The sequence below is a fragment of the Euleptes europaea genome, chromosome 5 (genome assembly GCF_029931775.1).
Source record: "Euleptes europaea isolate rEulEur1 chromosome 5, rEulEur1.hap1, whole genome shotgun sequence".
Classification (NCBI taxonomy): Eukaryota; Metazoa; Chordata; class Lepidosauria; order Squamata; family Sphaerodactylidae; genus Euleptes; species Euleptes europaea.
The window spans coordinates 57,930,284-57,939,194 of record NC_079316.1 but is presented as its reverse complement, the minus strand read 5'-3'; positions in this window follow the sequence as shown (position 1 = coordinate 57,939,194).

Here is an 8,911-nt window from a genome sequence, read left to right as displayed (position 1 = left end):
AATGTTCCTTTATTATAGAATGGCTTGCCAGAAGATGTTCATAAAAGTCTTTAGGAGAGGATGCAAAACAATATTATTTGTTGTTTACTGTTTGGGTTGTTATAGATTTATGGATTTGCAAGCAAGGGACATGCAAGGACTTGCCAGAGCATCTCATTTCCCCCTGTATCCTCCCCTCCCTCCATCATCCACTATTTCCTCTTTCCAGCATGGAAAGAGAGCCGGCATGGTGTAGTGGTTAAGAGCAGTGGCTAAGAGCGGTGGACTCTAATCTGGTTAACCGGGTTGGTTTCTCCACTCCTACACATGAAGCCAGCTGGGTGACCTTGGGCTAGTTACAGTTCTCTGAACTCTCTCAGCCCCACCTACCTCACAAGGTGTCTGTTGTGGGGAGGGGAAGGGAAGGTGATTGTAAGCTGGTTTGATTCTTCCTTAAGTGGTAGAGAAAGTTGGCATATCAAAAACAACTCTCCTCCTCCTCTCTAGTAGCCTCCATAGCTTTTTAGCTTTTTCCACAGTCCTTTTCCTGCTCCCTTCTCTCGTTGCCACCCACCAGCTAAACTACATTTATTTACCCTCCTATTTTCAGCCTTCCTTCCTCCCCACAAGAAAAATCTGGCCAAGGTGCTGCTGGGCCAGCCAAGTTGTGTGGGTAGTGAATCTCTGCAATCACTGCCAGGCCTGTCCCTGGTGAGTCCTCCTCCATCAGGGGATGTGACAGGGAAGGGGGAACATTTTCCAGGGCAGTTTAGGCCTCTACGTCCACCATGCCCCCCATGGCTATACAGAAACCAAGGCTTGGAAGGCTGGGCAATATTGTTATGGTTGCCTAGCAACCCTAAAACTGGCCTGGATATCTTAGAACATAGTCTTAGTGGGCATTCTTTTCTTAAAGCTAAAGGTGTTGTTTCTATTATTTTGGGGAGTTTTAATCTCCCAGTGTTTTGTGTGTGTGTGTGTTTTAGATTTTAGTTTTTTCTACAAACCTTTAGGTTTAGGGTTGCAAGATCCCCCCTGGGCATCAGCTGGGGATGGGGGAGAGTTGCCCAATCCAGGTTGGGAAACTCCTGGAGATTTAGGGGGTGGAGCCTAGGGAAAACAGTGACCTCAGTGGGGTACGATGCCATAGAGTCCACCCTCCAAAGCATCCATTTTCTCCAGGGGAACTGGAGAAAATGTAGTCTCTGTAGTCTGGAGATAAGATGTAATTCCAGGAGATCTCCAGATCCCACCTGGAGGCTGGCATCCCTATTTAGCTGAGCAGAGAAATCTCATGTTTGTCTCTGACTCCCCTTCGTGGATTTTCTTATCCACACTGTATGGTCCAGTTTGGAATTAGATATATGATAGGTCCCCCCTCTCCTCTGGCAGGAGATTTTTGGAATAGGGATTGCACATGTGTGGCTGTGAGTGACACAATCAGGTCACTTCCAGTTTACTTCTGGAAGCACTGCAGTGCAACCAGATGATTTACCATTCAAACCCCCATTTGAGTGGTAAATCATCCCTTTGTGCCGTGGCGCTTCCAGAAGTAAACTGGAAGTGACAGTCTAAATAGACTGAAAGAATCTGAAGGGGAGTCCAAAACTCGAAAGAAGGATTTCATTCATGTACAGATTAGCGAAACTACTAAAAGCTTGAATTATATTTTATGAAGATGGCCTTAAATAAACTTAGAGTTTTCACTAAGATGTGCACCACCAGTTATTTATACCCAGTTCATAAAAGCTTGCAGTGTTGCCAAGCACAGCTGGTGGGAAGAAGGCTATAGATCAATCCAATTGTATCTTTGAAATCCTTAAAAGGAGCTCTTACTGTGCAGAAACCTTTCATCTCTCCTAAATGACAGATGTATCTGAGAAGTACCTGTTGCACTCCCATGAACTAGTCCTCCTCTCAGTTACACCTGCTGACTTCTGGTATGAATCAATGGACTTCAAAAGTATTTACTTGTAGTTGGCAACACAAAACCTGAAGAAATCTGATCGTTTGGGAAATTGTTATGCAACAGGCAATTGATTACCGAATTAAGACTAGGCCACTGAACTTGACTTGGGTCTTTTTCTTGTCATTCAGAAAAATGGGAATCATAAAACTGGCATCAGGATTTTTAAAGTGGCCCATAACGTTTGAGTGGAACTCTTGCCGCGTTTTCCTGAGGGGCAGGGCTGAGTCCTCAGGAGGAGGCGTGACCTTGCCGCCAGCATCAGTGCCTCTAATCATGCAACAAGATGCACTTACGGTGGTGGCGAGGGCAGTTCTGATGGAGCCTGAGCGCCGCGGAGCTGTGCCTTGCCCCTCTGCCGCTGTGGTCTCTCCGTGGCGAAGGCCACGGCGGAGAATTGCTGTGCCGGCGTGAGGGGGCATTCCCAGGGCGGGCCAAGGGGAGGAGCTGCCAGTCGGCTGCCTCCTATCCCCGTTCTCTGCCTACCATGCTATGTAAGAATTCCACATGTGCCCACAGTCTCAAAAAGATTGGGGAACCCTGATGTAGATCAAAGTGTAGGGATGGTGTCATAGATATTAGGAACTTGTGGTATGGGGTAATAATGTGTCCACATAAAGCAGTGTCAAGGGCATTCACTTTTCCTAACTCCAGCCACATTATGTAAGGGAATATGCACTTGTGGTGTTTAATGCTATGCATCACAAATATTGATGTAAATTTAGGAAATCATACTATAATTTCTAAATAAGGTTATATGTCCTTTTACCTTTCAAAAATGCCAACTTTAGCATTTTCCTGAGGTTAGGTGTTCCATCAGAAATTGCTAACAAGTTCTTAGCAGTTCCTATATAATGTACGGCTGTATTTTTTTATTTCCTGCAGTTTCAAGTTGGCTGGATGGCAGAAAGCTTCTGAGCATAAACAGAGTGCCCATTCCTTACTACAGACTGCCCCTACATGTTTCAGATTAGCAGGTAGCTACTAACTTTACAAATCGAGTGCCAAATGGCACCCATATCAATAGGCTCCATTGGAAATGTTACTTATTATAAAACAGTCCAAGGCTTCAGGGAATTTTTTTTTAAGTGCATAAAGCAGTGGTCTACTGGGACCTAAATTCAGGACAATGAAATGTAAATTGTAAGAAGGTATATGCAAGGTATACATGTCCTAAAGCAATCTTTAAATAGTCCAATTTTCATTCTATCTAAGGTAAATGCCATGTTTTACACCGCTATTTTCTTCAGTGCAATGTAAGATAAAATGCCACATTAGCATATTAAACTTGAACAGTCTCCAGTATTTTGTAGCACATACAAAACAATGACAGTTGCAACATTCCCTCATTAAAGGAGTGGGAGCCATGTGTTCAAAAATGTATCTTGAGCAGGAACTGCCCAACTAACTCACTTAAGAATCTTATGATAAATTCTAACATAGTTACAGTTTTAGATATAGACATGTGAGACTCGCAGTGAGGGAGTCCATCACCCCACATCACTGAGCCTGGCATGGTTCCAAGCCTCACCACCCACCTTAAAACCTGGCGGCAGCAGAGGCATTACTTAGAAGCCACTCCAAGCCCAGACTATCACCTGGATTTCCTTGCCATGACAGCCGGGTTGGGAGCGACTCCCAAAGTCCTCCACCATGGCAGCCAGGCTCAGAGCAGCTCCCAGCATCCTGCACCACCACAACATAGCCTGGAGCCTCTACCAGCAGCTGCAGTGGCTGGGTCTGGAGTGGTTCCCTGTGGCAGCTGTCACCAGCTCTTCCAATACATGCATTGTCTGTTTTTTTTTTTTTTTAATTTGGGGGGAATTAAAACCCCCAATGTATTTTTTTAACTTTTCAGATTTTTCTGCAAACCTGGGAAGACCCACAAGTTTGCAGAAAAACATGGTCAGCATCTGTGTGGCCCCAATTCATGGATTTAGGTATACACAGATGGGGACACATGCTGCTATTAGATATATAGAAGTTATAATATGTGACACTTCCTCATCATTGTTAATGTTTTAGGAGGTCAGTGGGAAATGTTAAAACATTCTGACATGTACTAGTTAATCTCAAGAGCCACTAAATACTTTTTCTCCAGGGACCTAATTTAACCTTCATTTATATAATTACTAATAAACGTCATAACTTTACCAAGTGGTGTGAGTGAGGTGTCTTTTCTGCTGAACTTCTGGAAAAAAAAACATGACTGTCTCTGTTGTCAAGGAAGGCAATCTGAAATTTCAAGCTGGTAGGTAAGAATAACAAATGGGTCTCGGCAAAAAGAATGTCCGCAGAACCCTACAGTTTGAGTGGCAGCTTCCTAGTTCCTTTCTTTATCATCTCAACAATTTGGGAGGAGGCAGTAAACAGGTGCAGATCTTAGGGATGTGCAGAACACCATCATAAAATGTCATTAGTCTTATTGAAACTATTTTTACAAGAGCCAAAGTTAGGGGCGGATGACCCAGGAAACTGCCTAGGGTGTTCCACACCACGAGCAGCTGTCACAGGCTGTCACTTACTATAACATTATTTAATTCTGGTCTACCCAATATCTGGTTCACAATTCAATTTATGATGCTCTTCCATTTCAATAATTATTTAAAATTAAAATGCTTCCATCAAACTTAGATGAAACCATTTTGGATTTATTTTCTTATATATGACAAATAAATATATATGGCCCAGGCTAGCCTGATCTAAATGGCCCAGGCTAGCCTGATCTTGTCTGATCTCTGAAGCTAAGCAGGGTCGGCCCTGGTTAGTATTTGGATGGGAGACCCCCAAGGAGATTCAGGGTCACCCACTACCCAGAGGCCGGCAACAGCAAACCACCTCTGAACATCTCTTGCCTTGAAAACCCTATGAGGTTGCTATAAATCAGCTGTGACTCGATGGCATTTTCCACCACCACCACCCAAGTACAAATTTATCATCTTATATGGCAGGGACAAATCATATGTGCAAGTTGTGCATCAAAGTTTAGAAATAAGCTGAAATTTGACATAATAAAGCATTCAAAAGTTCAACAACTGGAGAGGGAGCACAGAAGATGCTCCTTGTCTAGGGCACCATTTATGCTAAGGCTGGTTCTGCTTTTGGTCCCTTAGAATGCCTTGGATGCTCCTAAGCAGGGACCTTTAAATGTGTCTTAAATTTTTGCATTAAGTGACATTTGATAACAAATTGTGTGTGGGGGGTGGGTGGGGGATAGGAGTTCTGAAAGGCAGTTGGTCAAGTTGAATGTCTGCCTTGTGTTCCTGGAAACTCAGGGTTTGCACAATAATCCTTACAAGTATTTTCAGTGATTCAAGCAATGTTTTAGGAGGTCAGTGATTCAAGCAAGAGCAGCTGCTTGAATCACTGAAAATCTCTGCCCGTATTTCAAAGCAGCTTTTGCCTTGAGCTGTGGTGCAGAAGATATACAGAAAGAGGGAGAGAACTTAAGGATACAGACTTGGCAGGCCACTGGGACTCTTTGGCCAACATTTCATATTGTGTCAGCTTGATCTAAAGAACATCAATGGCATTGAAACGCCTTTTCCTGGTGATGGTTTCTTTTTATATATAAAATATTCCTGTGTTGATCTCTTCCTGTCAAATGAACACAGATGCTTATGGCTAATCAGCCTTTGATCTCTGCTGAAGACAGCCGATCAGAAAAGCATACCATGGATGTCAAAGCTTGGCACGGATCGTTTCTACTTTGGTTCCCTTTGCTTGCAGGATTAACCTCTCCCAGCAGCTTTGATAGATCAGTATTAAATAAGATGAGCCTCCAGAGTCCTGTTAAACATCACTCATGTTGTATTGCATTGAAGATGTGCCTCAAAATAGATAGAAAGGGGTGGGTGGGAATGGAAGCAGCATAGCGAGTAATTCATTACAGACACAAATTTGCAATGTAATTGCCTTTTGATTAGGTCAAGTCAAAGTTTGCAAAGGATCAAAAAAACATTTATTCTTATTGTCTTCTGCTTTTCTATAGGAGTTTTCAAAGTAGTTTACATCTTAAACACAGTACAAGTTTTAATTGGTTAAAAGAATGAAATCAACAAAACCAAACAGCGGGAACCTTCCACCTCAGATCTGAGGTTATCTATTCTTCCTTGTCCCACTACAGAAGTGTTAAATTTTGAATTATGCTGTAATAAAAGAGCCTCCACGGGCCTCCCTGTTTCACCTGGGTGAGGAATGTATCCAGCTGCCCAAAGTCCTAAATTGCTGGATGTTCATTGCAGTCTTACACAGAGTTACACTCTTCTAAACCCGCGGAAGTTAAGGAACTCAGAAGGGTGTAATTCTGCTTAGGTTGGCACTAGACAACAGAGAGATCTATTTTTCAGCCTTTGGCTTTTCATTGGCTTTCCCCACTAGTAGAAAACTAGAGATCTGCTTGTTCAGCACCTATAAAAACCAAATGCATCTGACAAAATGGGCTGCAGTTTGCAAAACCTTATGCTGGAATAAACTATTTTCATCTTTAAGGTTTCACAAGCCTCCTGTTTATTTTGTCTAGAAATCAAACTGACTCTCAAAATCCTTCAAAAGTAGGGCTGTCAATTCGGTTCGGTCCGAACTGAAAATCAACCGAATTTCCCCTGATTCGGTGATTTTCTGTTCGGACGGATCCGAACTCAAAACTGGCGGGCAACCGGGGGGGCCGAATTCAGCGAGTTCGGGAGTTCGCGAATAAATTCGGCCAATTCGGCCCCCCTTCAGGGGAGCCCGCTGAAAGGCGCAGGCTGCCCTTTAAACTGATCTGAGCCTCCCAGCTGGGAGGCGCAGGTCAGTTTAAAGGGCAGCCCGCACCTTTCAGCGGGCTCCGCTAGAGAGGCTCGGGCTGTCATTTAAACTGATCTGTGCCTCCCGGCCGGAAGGCGCAGATCAGTTTAAAGGGCAGCCCGCACCTTTCAGCGGGCTCCGCTGGAGAGGCGCGGGCTGCCCTTTAAACTGACCTGCGCCTCCCAGCTGGGAGGCGCAGATCAGTTTAAAGGACAGCCCGCCCCCCTTCAGCGGGCTCCGCTGGAGAGGCTCGGGCTGTCATTTAAACTGATCTGCGCCTCCCGGCCGGGAGGCACAGATCAGTTTAAATGACAGCCCGAGTGTGAGGGTCTCTGTCTTTGTGTCTCTGCTTTCCATCACCTGCTGTGTTATCAGTGAACTCGTAAAAGCAGTTCACACCTTCTGGTCTCAGGCGCCAGGCCTGATGGCCCATGTATCTTCCCCCCCCGCTGTTCTTCCTGCCAGTACTCCCTCAGGCCGATGCGGCCTTGGAAGTGTGATAGCCGCACCAGACTTCCTGGGATCCGTCTGATGTTTTGTATTATGCCAAGCTTGTAACTTCCCATAACAATAAGTGTGAACCCCAGTGCCCCAGTGCCCTGGAGTCAATATATTCTGTAAACCCGTATAGCCCCTCACTTGCAACTTTCTACCTGTGCCTGTCTCATCTCCTGAAGGCTTCAATAAATTGATTGTTTCTGTATCAACGTCTGAGCAACTGATTTGGAGAAGCAAACTCAGAGAGGGGGATCTCTCACATTAAGTTGCAAGTCCTTGCCTCCCGGACTGCAGCTGTACCGCTTTGGACAGAATGTCAGCCGACGAGGACACCACCCCTAACCCCGATGCCCCCAAGGAACCGGACGAGCCGGAGAAGCCGGACCCTAAAGAGGAGGGAGCCAAGCCAAAGAAACCGAAGGGTCGCGCCCCCGACCAAGATCGGGACGGACGTCCCCGGGGGCTTACTTATTGGCTGGACTCTCCCAAGGGCTGGTCGCTCTCGCGGACCGCGGCGAAGGATCGCCGGTTGGCCTTCCCCAGCACGGGACTCGAAGGAGACCCGGCCCGCAAAGAGGCCCTCATGGAGGAAGAACGAAAGCAATGGCAGGAAGACCGCCGGGCTATGCAGGAGCAGATGGAGATCATGCAACGCGTAATGGGTGAGATGGCCACGACCCTAGATGCGCTGAAATTGCAACCTCCAGCCGGTGCTCCCCCAGACGGGGCCCCGGTAGTTCCGCCCGCAACCCCTGCCCCCCCGGCCCGTCGGGACCTGAAAGTCACGTATGACGGGTCGGGAGACCAGTTGACCTTTTTTATGGTCCAAGTAGACATTTTTATGCGGGAACAAGGCCGAACCTTCGTTTCTGAGGAGTCCCGGGTGCAGTACGTGGCTTCCTTACTGCAAGGGGAGGCGGCTGCCTGGATGGTGTTGCAGTATGAACTCCGCTCGCCGGTGCTGCGAACCCTGGACGAGTTCATGGTAGCACTCCGAAACCGTTTTGAGGACCCGACTCTAGGTGAGCGGGCTAAAGCCTCCCTGATGCAACTGCGCCAAGGGACTAAGTCGGTGGCGCAGTATGCAAGTGAGTTCCAGTCACTGGCTAGCCGAATTCTGGACTGGAGTGAGGCTACCTTGGTACAATGTTTCAGGGAGGGTCTCAACCCAGATCTCCAACATTGGGCCTTCATGCAAGGGAACCCCCCGGATGTGGAAGGTTGGGTTCGCCATGCTGCAGACATCGAGAATCGCAAACAACTCCTGAACTTGTCCAAGCAACGGATTGGGCGAGACCCCAGGCCCCGGGGTGACCGTGGCCGGGAACTCCGGCAAGGGGGTGGCGGGGTCCTCTCGGCCGCGGAACGCCGCAAGCGGTTCGAAGCCGGCGTCTGCCTGATCTGCGGGGGAAAGGGTCACTTTGCATCGCAATGCCCCTCTCGCTCAGGCCGTCCGACCCCTCCCCGCCAAACCCAGGCCGAGCCGACGAAACCGGCCGCCGACAGCCAGCCTCGCCGCAGAAGTGGACCACTGGGCCGGCGCTCCGGCGCACCCTCCGCTCTCCACGCGCGCCCCCAGGATGGGGCATCCGACTATACGGTACCATCGGGGTCCCGGATTACAAATACCGTCTTTGATTCGGACGGCTTCCCGGAAGCCACCACCCCGTCCCCCTCTTC